We start from the raw sequence: 13,614 nt of genomic DNA on the forward strand, positions 1-13,614 counted from the left end.
GTACGTGTGCTTTATTGCTGAACAGTGTACAGTGTCCATGTCCCTGACACACCCAGTGCCCTGAGTCCCACCTCCATGGCACACTCCGCATCCATGTGTGTTAGAAACATTGGTTAATCAAAGTCTGGTGCGCGGCACGTCCCTCCTGTGCATCGCTACCTCCCTGAAGTGCAGCCCCATCTCCACCCTCCTCATCCCCCTCATCAGGTGGTTGCAGTTCAGCGTCAGGGGGCAGAGGCACATTCTGTCTAATGCACATATTGTGTAGCATGACACATGCCATGACGATCTTGCCCACCTTCTCATGGCCGTACAGGAGTGCCCCACCAGACCTCATGAGTCAGCGAAACCGTGCCTTCAAAAGGCCAAATGTCTGCTCAATCACCACACGGGTACGTGTATGCACACGATTGTAGTCCTCTTCATGCCTGTTCTGCGGGTTCTGGACAGGGGTAAGGAGCCACCTCTTCAAGGGATATCCAGCATCACCTGCATGTGTGCAACAATGGTTATGTGTAAGTGATTACATCAAATGGGACCTGTATCAATGACACAATAGCATGCATTTATTTCCTGTTTGCATCCACATATCCATGCATGAATCGAGCCACATAAAGTAACTGCAATGTGTGAATTCATCCGATTGACAGGTGTGCGTGGCATCGTCTAGTGGGCGCAGGGGTGTCCTATTCCTTATGAGTGCTCATGCACTGTGGTAGTCCACGCCGGTTGTTCCCATGATCTAGGTGATGTGTACTCAATTGTATGCTTTCATCCTGTCACCGTTGATGGCAGACTCTTGATGATCTCACTTTGCACGACAGATGTTGCCATGCTGTTATGCTGGACCTCTGTGTTGGTGTAGGAGTGGGTTCATGTATTCTGCCCTCATGTGACTCCTTTGTACGCAGTAATGGACAAATATCCTTTTTGATGATGGAATTTGGTCCTGTGCATTGGCCATACTAAATGCCTGTCGCTGCATTGTGTTGTGGGGCTACGGTCTGATTATGTGCAGTGTACATGTTGATGGCTATGGAATGGTTGTAGCACTGCCTCATTTTCATAGTAGGGCAGCTTACGTCTTGCATTTTGGTGTCTGGTGTCAGGTCCAGTCTGGCCTGCTTTGGGGTATGAGCATGGTCCATCCTCTCAGGTACTCTCAGCTAGGTGAAGTATGCATCTCTCCCCCCCATCTCAGCCAGGTGAAGTATGCATCTCTCCCCCCCATCTCAGCCAGGTGAAGTATGCATCTCCCCCTCCCATCTCAGCCAGGTGAAGTATGCATCTCTCCCCCCCATCTCAGCCAGGTGAAGTATGCATCTGCCATGAGCTTGACATGCAATTCATTGAGTAGCCAGGATCTTTGCCCTGCGTGTCGCTCCATGTAGTGTGGTATCGTGGAGTTCCGCATGACCATTGAATCATGGGTTGATGCGGGAAATCGGGCACAACAGTGTGTGATGATCTTGTTTGAGTCACATTTGCACGTTGATGGAGTGGTATAACTTACGGTTGCGGTACACTACCTCCATGACATGTGGGACCACCAATTCAACATGGGTGCAGCCGATGGCACCAATGTAACCTGGGATGCCTGCCAGTGAATGGAAGCCAACTTTGGTGTTGGAGATCTCCTGGGCTGTCCGTGGTAGGAATATGTGGTCGCCTGTGTGCTCAGGAGGGCATCGAGCACTTGGTTCAGCGTACGTGAGAATAATGGTTGTGATATGCCATGCATCTGCCCTACTGTGTGCTGGTAGGTGCCTGTGGCCAGGAAGTGGAGCACAGACACCACCTTCAGTAGAGGGGGATGGCGGTAAGGATGTCTATGAGGCTGGCAATGTCATTATGTATCATGTCCACAATGGTGATGATGGTGTCCCGGTCCAGACAGTACAGGGTGTGGATCTGCTCAGGGGTTAGGCTGAATGGATTGGCTCTGATTCGAGGGATTGGGGGCTGCCTGTGTGGTACAATTGCCTGCACTGGTGGAGCATGCTGTGCCTGCCTCACCCTCCTTCTCCACCTGCGTCTCCTCTATGCTGCCTGTTGTTGTTGTTGTTGCTGGAGTTCCACTGCAATCATGTCCTCCAGCCCCAACATTGTTACTAGTATTGGAATAATTTTTGTGTGTGACTGGGTGTGGGAAGGGGTGGGGTGTGCTCCTTTTGTGCTGGTCCAGTCTACATTGCCTCCACCTGTGATGATTGTGTGCACCTGTGGCAGTTGGGAACACTGCACATGGCCATTTACGGGTGGTTCTCGATGCCGGTATTTACTCCATGCCGGTAAGGTACTTTTCGGGCTTCTGTAGGCCGTTATTTGCATGTCCGCCTGACTTGTGTTCAGCTCCTGTTTACGCCATGCCGCTATTGCCGGCATGTAGGGTCGCGTGCCCGTGCCAATGGCGCTATTAGAGACACCGTTATTTACAGTGCCGCTAATAGCGGGTTGGCGGGTCGTAATAGACCGGAGCGGTAAGCGATGCCGTTAATCCTTTACCGGCATCGTTTTTCCCTTACCTCCCACCTCGTATTTAGGCCCCTTGTCTTTTTTACTCCTTTTTAAAGTAACTGAAGTGCCATTTTGCTCCCACATCAGGGGAGCTGAACTTGTTCAGAAACTGATTGGTTGTGTATTGTAGTATATTGGATTATGATATTGAGCTGCTCTTACTAGTGGGATATTTTCCAAATGACTGTGTAAATTAATGTACATTCTTTTACCAAGAAACCTTGAGTAAGTGTTTGTTTGAATCACTGTATTTGTTGGCCCTTTGTGTAACTTGTTCTACTGCTCACTTTACTCTTGAGATACGTCTGGCTGCTCAGCCACTCCCACCACATTACTGTCTAGTACAGGCTTGTACCAAAGGTAAAATTGTACTGACACTTGTAGTTTTAATTGTGTGTAGTGTTCCCAAAGGGTACTGCATATGATTCTGCCTAACAATAGAGGACATGATCGCCAGCCTAAACTGTGCAATGACATTTTCCAAATTAGACCTCAATCAAGGGTACCACCAGCTGGACCTGCACCCAGACTCCAGAGGGATAACAACATTCACACCCCACGATGGCCTCTTCAGGTACAAGCGGTTGAACTTTGGGATCTCCTCAGCCACGGAGATATTCCATGAGACCATCAGACACCTACACCTCCCGGTCAAAATGGCCTTTAATTATTCGGACGATATCCTAGTGTATGGCACCATGCAAGAGGAACACGATTGAGCACTCCTGGAGTTGTGCGACATCCTGAAGAAAGCAGGACTCACCATAAATGCTGACAAATGCAATATCAGTAGGGACAAGTTGAGGTTCTACGCCCACATCTTCTCGGGGTAAGGAATGCAGTCCGACCTAGAAAAGTTGCGCACCATCAATGAACTACAGGAATAGACCCATTGGGAGAAGTAAGATCCTTCCTAGGGATGGCTGGCTACTGTGCCTGATACCTACAGAAATATGCCATCACCAACGAGCCACTACGACGGCTCCTACAAAAGGACAAACCATTCAGATGGTCAAGAAAATGTCAGAAGGCATTTGACGCAATCAAAATGGAACTAGCGAGTGCGATGCACCTGGCATATTTCAACCCGAGGTGGCACACAGACCTAGTGGTTGACGACAGCCAAGTTGGCCTGGGAGCCATCCTGGCACAACGTGAAAAGCCGGATGCCCCCGCAAGCTGTGTTGTAGCTTATTTGAGCAGATCCCTATCCCAGACAAAAAGTGCATATTCACAGGTGGAGAAAGAGAGCCTGGCAGCGTTATGGGCTTGTGAATACTTTCAACAGTTCGGGATCGGAAAGAAGTTCACCCTTGTGACAGATCACCAGGCCCTCCTGTCACTGTTTGGCAAGCCAAGAACAAAGATGCCTCCCAGGATAGAAATATGGGAAATCCTCCCCCATGAATACAACTATACTATTGTACACCACTGCCCAGGGGGTGGGGGGGCAGGAATCCAGCTGACTACATTTCAAGGCACCAGACAATGGCAAATCTACCACCAGGGGAGGGCGATGCAAAATATCTATGCTATGTCACAGAACAGGCCCTACCGCCTGCTCTCACAACCGAGGGGCTAGCCAGGGTGACACAGACCGACCCATTGACCAGGTGGGTCAGAGAACTCACTGAATCAAATTAATAGAGAAACTACAATAGACTATTGCACCAGTGCGAAGGGGTGAACAAGCAGGAACTGGAACGCATGGCAAAGGTCAGCACAGAAATGGCAGTGTCCGAACAGGGGATACTGTTGAGAGAATGCCCAATAGTTATCCCACCATCCTATCGAAGAGGGTTGGTGCAGTTGGCACATGAAGGACATTGAGGGGTAGAGACAACCAAGAATCTACTCTGACAGGCGGCGTGAATCACACACATAGATGAGATGGTGGAGGACACAGTGAGGAGCTGCCTTCCATGTCAGTGCACAGCCAGAAGTGACCCCCCACTCTCTTTGCAACCTACATGCATCCCAGAGAAAGTGTGGCAAGGGGTTGCAATGGACCACTTGCAACAGGGGACTACCTTCTGGTGATAATCAATGAATACTCCAGATTCCCCATTGTCAAGCACATAGAATCCACAGCCTTTGCCCAGATCGCCGAGCTCATAGACGAGGTATTCAGTGGGTGGGGCATCCCCACTACAATTAAAATGGACAATGGACTGCCATTTAGTGGCGGCTAAGACTGCCATAGATTCACGAGACATCTAGGTTTCAATCACCAGCAGATAACACTGCTGTGGCCACAGGCAAACGGGATGGCAGAGCAGTTTATGTAATCTATCAAGAGAACCATCCAAAAGACAACCATCAAAGAAATGCCAATCCAGCAGGCCCTGTGTTGCATGCTCCGCCATTACATAAATGCACTCAGTGCAAATGCACCCTTGTTGGAAAAAGGGGGAGCAAAACCACAGTATATTCCAAGGCCACAGATGGATAAGGATAATTTAAGATGCAAACTCCTGAGTTTGACATCGGGTGTGGGACAATGGATTTATGAATTGGAGAAAATGACAAGAGAAAATACATTGGTCATAGGGACATTAAGGGTCTCTTGGCAGCCATTCCTGGGGAAAGAGCTGATGACATATGGAGGAGAGCAGGCTTTTAAAGTGTGACAGCACAGAACCCAGCGCATGATGGAGCGCTGTTTAATAATTGCAGAGCAGATGTTTGGAGGGCTCTCAGGGTACAGTATTCTGACATGTCAGATATGGGTGCAAATATGACATGTTAGATGAAGGAAGATAAAGACCCTATTGCTTACATTCAGGACATTCAAGAGCGTTGGACTCTTGAAACGAGGGAGCCATGGGAAAAAATGGTGGCATTAATTTAACCACATTTTATGTCAGGGGTTGCTAGAGCAAGTACAGAGGCAAATGAAGAAGCACGTGGGGATGGAAGCGAAGCCATGGGCTGAAATACAGTTGGCAATAATGTATCACTATCGGCTATTACAGGAGAACAACAAGAAGAAAGGTGAGGCGAGGAAAATTGAGGAAGCTAAATTAGTTCAGAAGAAATTGTGAAAGTATGCCATAGAAGGGGCGGTATTGACAAGAGGAGAAGGGTTGGGAATAAAGCTAGCAGTGGGTGCTTCGCAGGCGAATAATCAGCACCGGAGGGACCAAGGAGGGAATGAGTTCATGCCACGAGGCAGAGGCATGGGCTATAGAGGAAGGAGTGGATTCCAAAACAATCAAGGTGTGTTTAAAAATGCACCGAATGAGAATCAGAATGTGCAAGGAGGATTCAACCAAGGGGGACTAGTCAAACGGGCTCCTCCTATATGTTGGACTTGTGGGATGACAGGAAACATTGCACGTGTATGTGGGAGCCAAGGGAAAGTACAGAATGGCCAATTCTCAAGAGGGGGGGAAGCTTATCCTCCACTATATAGCACACAAGCTAGGGAAGGGTTTGCCCAAGATCAGACAGTGTATCAGACATAAGCGCCGCAAATGGAACAGACACAGCAGCCACAGCAAGTGCAAATGAATCCACCGCAAGGGCAGTCGCAACACACCCTCATGCAGACACAACAGTTTGCAAACACAGGACAATTACTGACACCCAGAATAGGAGGTGCCACTGTAGTGGGAGGGAATCCTTTTACAGGTACAGGGGTATGCTTGTACCCACAATAGGACAGCTCACAGGGGGACTTCATGTGTTCAGTACTATCAGTGACACCAGACCCCCAAGAGGAACCAAGAGTTGATGTGACGATAGGAGGCAAATCTTTTTCTTTTTTAGAAAAAAAATGGGGCTACTCGTTCATGTATACGAGAGGGAAAATATCTAATGTCGGGAATTGCCATGAATGCTCAAGCATTCTCTGGAGCTACAAGTCGAGTTCCTTTTACTGATGAATTACCAGTCTCTATAGGAGAGTGTGACATGTCTGTTCCTTTGTTGTATAAACGACCGATACCGGTTAACATTTTGGGAAGAGATTTGAGGACAAAACTTAACATGACGATTTCTTTTACTGATGAAGGGATAGTGTGTTCCACTCCTGGAATACACTGCATTAATGTGGGTGAATGTATGTTGGCGTTCACAGGGCAAGTGGCTCTGCGAGGGGTACCAGTAGAGCCAGATGTTTTTCTTTATGGGATGAGCATTCTATTGAAATGGCTACCTGGCTTAGTGTGAAAGACTATATGGATACCTGATGAATTCTTGTCTTGTTTAGACAACAGATACCTATGGACGAAGAGGGGGGACAGACTATCCCTCTACAATTATAAGGAGCCATAGTACAAAGGGAAATGGCGATGCTTGAAGGAACAGATGATGAGGGTAGACAATGGAGAACAGTAATAACTCTTGAAGAAGGGTGCAGGTTGACTGACATTACTGATGATGATATGTTTAGAGATGATCCAACAGACGATGAAGAAGTGTTCTTTATGAGCAACACATACTGCATAAGAATAGAGAAGAGGGAAATCCCACAACGAATGGCAATAATGCGGCAGCGTCCAACATTTTTTGATGCAGACTTGGAGAAGGTGCACAGCATCTTATGGACCACATGCCCTTATGACGTAAGACTATTGAAGGGAATAGGAGAGGTTAAAATAAATTTGAAGCCAGAGATGATTTTACCTCAAGCAAAACAGTACCCCAATATCTCGAGAGGCCGATGAGGGTATATTCAAGACTATCTCAGCACTGATGAAACAAGGTATTCTGGTGCCACCCGAATCATTGTGCAATACCGCAATGTATCCTGTGAAAAAATCAAAGGGAGGGTCGTGGGGATTTATACAAGATATGAGACCAATTAACCAGATTGTAGAGGCAGAGTTTCCTTTAGTTCCTAACCCGGCAACGATACTATGTAGTATCCCATTGGAAGCACGATATTTTACAGTGATTGATTTGAAAAATGCATTTTTCTCAATCCCGTTGCACAGTGACTCACAAGACTTAACTTCATTTACGTTCCGCCACACTCGTCTGACACATATCTGTTTGCCTCAAGGGTACTGTCAGTCTCCATCAATATGTAACAGGGTCCTACAGATGGACTTAGCCAGTATTGATTTGAAAAGTGCCGTGATACAGTAAGTAGATGACATTTTAATTTATAGCACTACAGAAGATGAGTGCAGGTAGGACTCGATTCAGTTCATGACTATTCTAGCAGACAAGGGATACAAGGTAGACAAGGAGAAGCTACAGTATTGTCAGGAATAGGAGTTATACATACAGCAGTTAATGTCACATGAGGGAAAAAAGGTGACACTTGAAAGTGCTGAGGTGATTATGAAAACTGCAAAACCACACACGGTGAAACAGATGCAACTATCTTTGGGGCTATGCAATTATGGTAGATCCTGGGTGTTTGATTATAGTTTGTACACAAGACCCTTTTTGCAGGCTTCAAAGAAAGCACAGGTGAATGGTGTTACAATAGAATGGACTGAGGAAATGGAGGAGGTATTTGAGGAGTTGAAGAAAGCAATTTGCAGAGTTTCTGTTTTGGGAATCCTCAATTATGCTGAGGAGTTTTTCTCATTCTCGCACATGAATGGGACAGTCATGACAGCAGTACTTATACAGAGGACTACATTAGTGTACAAACCTCTAGTGTATTACAGTGGGATTTTGGTCCAGTTATGAAAGGATACTTTCCTTGCGAACAGTCATTGGCAGCCACTGCATTCGCAATTGAGAAATCTACAAGTATTGTAATGGGCTGTTCTATGACCCTTTTTGTGGAACATGCTTTGTTTGCCATTTTAGAGAGACACAGGGGTACAGTGACATCCCAGAGAGCTTCTGCTCATGAAGTAATGATTTTCAATCCAACGATTAAAATTGTCAGATGTAAAATAGTGAATCCAGCCACATTTGTAGCTGAGCCAGTGGCAGAGAGTGATCACTTGCATGACTGTGCAAATTATGTTGAATTTTATGATTATAAACCGCACGTGAAAGAGAATGCATTGTCCGGAGGGGAAATTCTTTTTATTGAGGGTTCTTCGAGAATTATCAGACAAGTAGAGAAAGACATTCTGGTGCATCTGTAGTGAGGCATAAATCGAATGGGGGATTTGAAGTTGTAGTGAGTATAAGGCTACCATCTCACTTTTCAGCACAAGCAGCAGAATTAGTGGCGCTCATTGTCACGCTCGAGAAACACGAACGGCAGGAAGTGACAGTGTACAATGACTTCGTCTATGTGACGTCAACTGTACATGCAGGGCTAGCACGTTGGAAAAGGAGGGGCTACCTCCGAACGGATAGCACTCCAGTGCCGCACGCATCCTTATTGGACAGACTTATTAAGGCACTACAGCTCCCAGCAATCATAGCGATAGTTAAATGCACATCACATACCAAGCGAACAGACTTTATCTCTTGTGGGAATGAAGCTGCGACATGGAAGCCGAAAGGGTTGCATGTTCTTCAGACATATCGAGTTTTGACACTCCAAGTATAAGGAAGGCAGTAACCACGACTATGGTAATGCAAGAAGGGTTTTATCATTTACCAAAGACCCAATTAATGGAGATTCAAGGAAGTGCACCACAGGAAGAGCAGGAATTATGGAAACAAAGGGGGTGTTCTTTATCCCCCACAGAAGCATTATGGCGACAGGATAGCACTGGAAAGCCAGTGATGCCAGTAGCGTTATTAAATATCGCGGTAGAACAACTGCATTACCCCACGCATGTGACTAAGAAGAGTCTTGATGCAAGAATTGTTGAATACTGGTATGTTTCAAATCTGTTATGTGTCATTCTATGTAGTGAATTGCATCGTGTGTCAGAAATGTACAGCTGGGTATACACTTAGAACGATTAGAGGAGTAATTCCTCGTCCAAATGGTCCTTTTAAGCATTTACATATTGATGATGTTGATATGCTGCAGGTGTGTAATGGATACAGGTACCTGATAGTGGTGGTGTGTCCCTTCTCTAGGTGGATTGAGGCAGGTCCGTGTACACCGTGACACCACTTGTGCAGCAAAGTCTTTAGTATGTGAAGTCTTTCCAAGATGGGGTGTGTGTGAAGTGCTGAGATCTGATAATGGACCACATTTTGTCAATGAAGTATTTGAACAGATAGGACCACTGTTAAGCATTAAACACATGTTTTCTTCTGCTCATCACCTGCAAGTGAACAGGATATGTGAGAGATTCACCGGCCTCCTTAAAGAAAGGATTGCCAAACTCAAGCTAACTTTGAAGAAGGGATGACTATATTGCTTGCCCTTCGCTTTATATGCCCTAAGGAATCAGCCTGGGTCAGACCACCACCTCAAACCCCACGAACAGGGAGGCAAATGAGAATGCCTCTTGCACCTCCATCCAGGAGTAGAAGTGATGCCAAGAGTACTGTAAAATTGCTAGGTGATGAGCTGCTCAATTATTTGACATGTATCACCTCTAGCATCTTTCTCATTTCAGATCAACTCAAGCGTCAGGGGGGTCGGTCTCAGAACACAGATGAAGACCATCCAGCAACCGTATCTCTTGAATTACTATCAGCACCTAGACTATTGGTTGGCGATACCATGCTAATCAGAAACTTCACTAGGAACTGGCACGAGGTGAGATTAAATGGCCCCTTTTGCATTGAAAATTTCACTCCCTCAGCAGTAAAAGTCCAAGGCACACAAGCTTGGATTCATTTAAACGATGTGAAGTTATACACCAGTGAGAGCGCACCACCCCCAGCTATCAATTCAAAAGCAAGACAAGAAGAAGAATTTCAGCGTGTGCAGACTCGATCCATGACGAAGAAGAAGGACGATGAAATGACCAGCTGATAAATGCAGATTTTGCATATGGACTGTGACTCATGTGGACACTCCTTATAAATATTATAGCAGGAGTGCAAACCTGTGCAGAGAGTCAGAGGAATCTTTTGAAAAATGAACTTTAGAAAGTTATTGATGTGTCCCAAATATGCCTGAGTTAGATTTCGAATTTGAAAACTGGAAATGAGAGCAGTACCCGTACTCATTTCTCACTGAGTATCTATTTGGTTAGCTCTATGGTTTAAACAAACGGAGATGACTACAGACGTATAGTTGCTGTATTTGTATTCATCCTTCAAGCTTATCCTGCTCTTGTCAGAAGAGACATTGATATTCACACTTTTGTACAGGATCCTAAGAATGGCCCTGTAATCAGAAGGCTGCTTGTAGCAATAGTAGAGTAAATATTGCAGTTGCCAGATCTATTGCAGTTACTGGAGTAAAAGTGTTTTTCCTTAACAATTGTAGTAAAAATGAGGAATAAGGAAGCTGGTACGATTTTGGGGAATGAGCCAGCCCAACCAATTCCAGAATGCCATAAGTGGTGGGGGTTAATAAGATGGTTTGTTATATACGTATGTGTGACTATACTTTGTGTCTTTCTGTTTCGCCTGTTTAGCATTTCTCGTTATATTGATGCTCCTGTTGAAATAGAGACTACTATGATTTCTCCTTCTACTGGAACTACTCTTGGTTTGCTTACTTCCACTGAAGTTGATGTTCCTATGATCCTCCCCACAAAGAGAACTCTTTTTGATATGCTTCATGAGTACTACACAACAAAGCATACGTTCGGGAGACATAAGAGAAATGTAGAAGGAGATAATGGTGGGATTAATACATAGCTAGATAATGCAGTACACTTGGGTAATAACATGTGGTACCAGCACATGAGAAAGGTGGGAGAGAGAACATCTAAGGAGAGTTGCTACGTGTGTTCTCTAGTACCTTATGCAATGGGAACTTCCAAAATATTCATAGCTACAGAAGTACCAGTGAAAAAAGCCCATTGCCTGACGCATCTCACACTTTGCCTGACAAGAGGACAGTTAAAGGGCCGAACAGCATCCATAGTGTGGATGAATAAAGCGACAAATAAAAGAGGAGATAATTATGTGCAAGACTTAAAGACAAGAGAGAAGCCAGAAACAAGGCATCAGATAATGAAATATGAACAGCCTGGAATGAACGGAGCAGGAATCAGGATCAAAGAAAACAAGATGTTAAATTACCACAGCAAGAATAAAGAAAAGATAGGGATATGTTGGGAAAAAGGACAATTACAAATTAAAGGAAGTGTTGACTCGCGAAGGATGGGCTGACAGATTGGTTGTGTGCAAAGCAGCAGCATTAATCGGACAGTGTGACAACATTGTGCTAAATGCAGAAAAAGAATGCAAGGATCAATAGCCAAAGACTGCAAAATTGTCGACATGGGTCGACGATAAAGGAGGACCATTGCAGATACTACCTTTTGAAGAGTGCGCCCTTATGTTTCAGAAATAACGGCATGAGGAAAGTCAGAGAGAATCATCAGTGTGGCCGAATCTTTGATGTACCAGGCATGAAGGAAGGATCAGCAGTCCTGATGAAGCATTATTGGGCTTGTGGGTCTAGAGCCTACATGAAGCTGCCCAAGGACTGGGGTGGGAGGTGTTCCTTGGTGCTTATTCATATCCCAGCGTTAGTGATTCCACAGAGTGACCTGAACATTGGTGAATTTCAAAAAGCGGATGCCCATTTGAGAAGAATGGCACTTGAATTCCGCAAAAAAACCAAAGAAGGCGAACTCATTCTCAGCTAACTCAATAGAAGCCTTTGATGCTATTCCATAACAGGTTGTTTAGCCAGACTGCTGCAGTATTTACAACCATCTTTCTGCCAGAGATCAGACGATGGCAAATGCTAAATGGTGTCACGACTCGCTCCCTTCGCTCCCGTTCCCGCCACTTGGGGGCATGTTTTGGGGCTTATTCCTTGCTGGACATTTCCTCCGAACCTAATGCCACAGTGCTGTAATGAATTGGGAGCGCTAAATCCCTATTTTCCAAACTACTTCCCTTCCGGATCCATTCCAGGTTTTTGGCAGCCAGCATGCTTCTTTAACCAAATGACTGTGCTTCCCAGAATGCCTGGCCCACTGCTCCACCTCCACCCTTGCAGGACAAGGTTGGGTGGAGGATAGGCAACACCTGTGGCTGCAGGTGCAGCAGTCAGCACACCTGAGGCGTGTGCTCGTTAAACAGCTTTAAAAGCCTCAGTCTCACTTCAGTCCAGCGCTGGTCATCGTTTGCAGTGTTCCTGTTTTTGACTAGTCCCTGGTTCCTGGTTCCTTGCCTTTGTACCTACTTCCTTGTTCCTGTTTTCTTGTTTCCTCCGCCCTGAATTTCGGATTCATGCGCTAATTGATTTCTGCTCCCTTGATTTCCCTTTTTGTCTTCCCCTGTTTGCAGGCAGCAATTCTCAGTGCTTTCCCCTTTTAGATGCAGCCCAGTTTGTCTGTGTTCTATATTTCTTTGACTCTGTCCTTTGCTGCTGTTACCCATTTGCCTTAGCCTTCCTCTTAGTTTAGTTTCCTGTCTTTTCCTTGGAGGGGTAGGGAGAAGTTTGCATAGGTTATTTCGTTTTTCCCTGCTCCTGATCCTTACCTTCTAGAGGATCCATTCCATGTTTTCCATTGCACTTCTGCATCCATTTCCCATTTGATCATTAGGTGTGGTGTGTGGTGGTAGCTAGCTCCTGTGTGAATGCTTATGTTTTTCCAACTAATTTGTAATCCCTATTCCAACTTAGGTATTTAGTTTTCTGCAGCGGATCACGCTCCACTGCCTTCCAGTCTCCGCCCTTGCCCTGCCGGGCTCTCCACATTGCAGCGGATCTCGCTCTGCTGCCTTCCAGTCTCCGCCCTTGTCCTGTCGGGCTCTCCACATTGCAGCGGATCTCGCTCTGCTGCCTTCCAGCCTCCGCCCTTGCCCTGCGGGCTCTCCACATAGCAGCGGATCTCGCTCTGCTGATTCCCAGCCTCAGCCCTTGTCCTCTGGGCTCCCTGCCCGGCAGCCTGCCTCATTCCGGCTGCCTTCAGCCCTTGTCCTCTGGACCTCCCTACTTCTCCCATTGCTGTTATAGCCTTTCTGGGTCCCAGATTCATCAACAGGATTCGTGGGCTAGCTGACATTCAAGAGGTGTATTTCGTCCTCGTGAGTACAGTTCCTAAGTTCCCTTATGTAATACCATCAAGAGTGTTAGTACACAGATCCTGTCATTGCTGGCCCTCCACGTGGGTTTAGCGCTGTCAGTACCTG

At 46.1% G+C, this 13,614-nt stretch overlaps 1 long non-coding RNA gene across 1 annotated transcript in view; it reads right to left on the reverse strand.

The window, feature by feature from the left end:
• LOC138489819 (uncharacterized) overlaps positions 1–13,614 on the reverse strand; it is a 122,895-nt gene that overhangs the window by 45,999 nt on the left and 63,282 nt on the right. The window contains exon 2 of the long non-coding RNA XR_011274925.1: positions 299–489. This is a non-coding gene — a long non-coding RNA (uncharacterized lncRNA). The remainder of the gene's footprint in view (positions 1–298; positions 490–13,614) is intronic.

Source organism: Ambystoma mexicanum, chromosome 9, assembly GCF_040938575.1.
Source record: "Ambystoma mexicanum isolate Mex_15411 chromosome 9, UKY_AmexF1_1, whole genome shotgun sequence".
NCBI lineage: Eukaryota > Metazoa > Chordata > Amphibia > Caudata > Ambystomatidae > Ambystoma > Ambystoma mexicanum.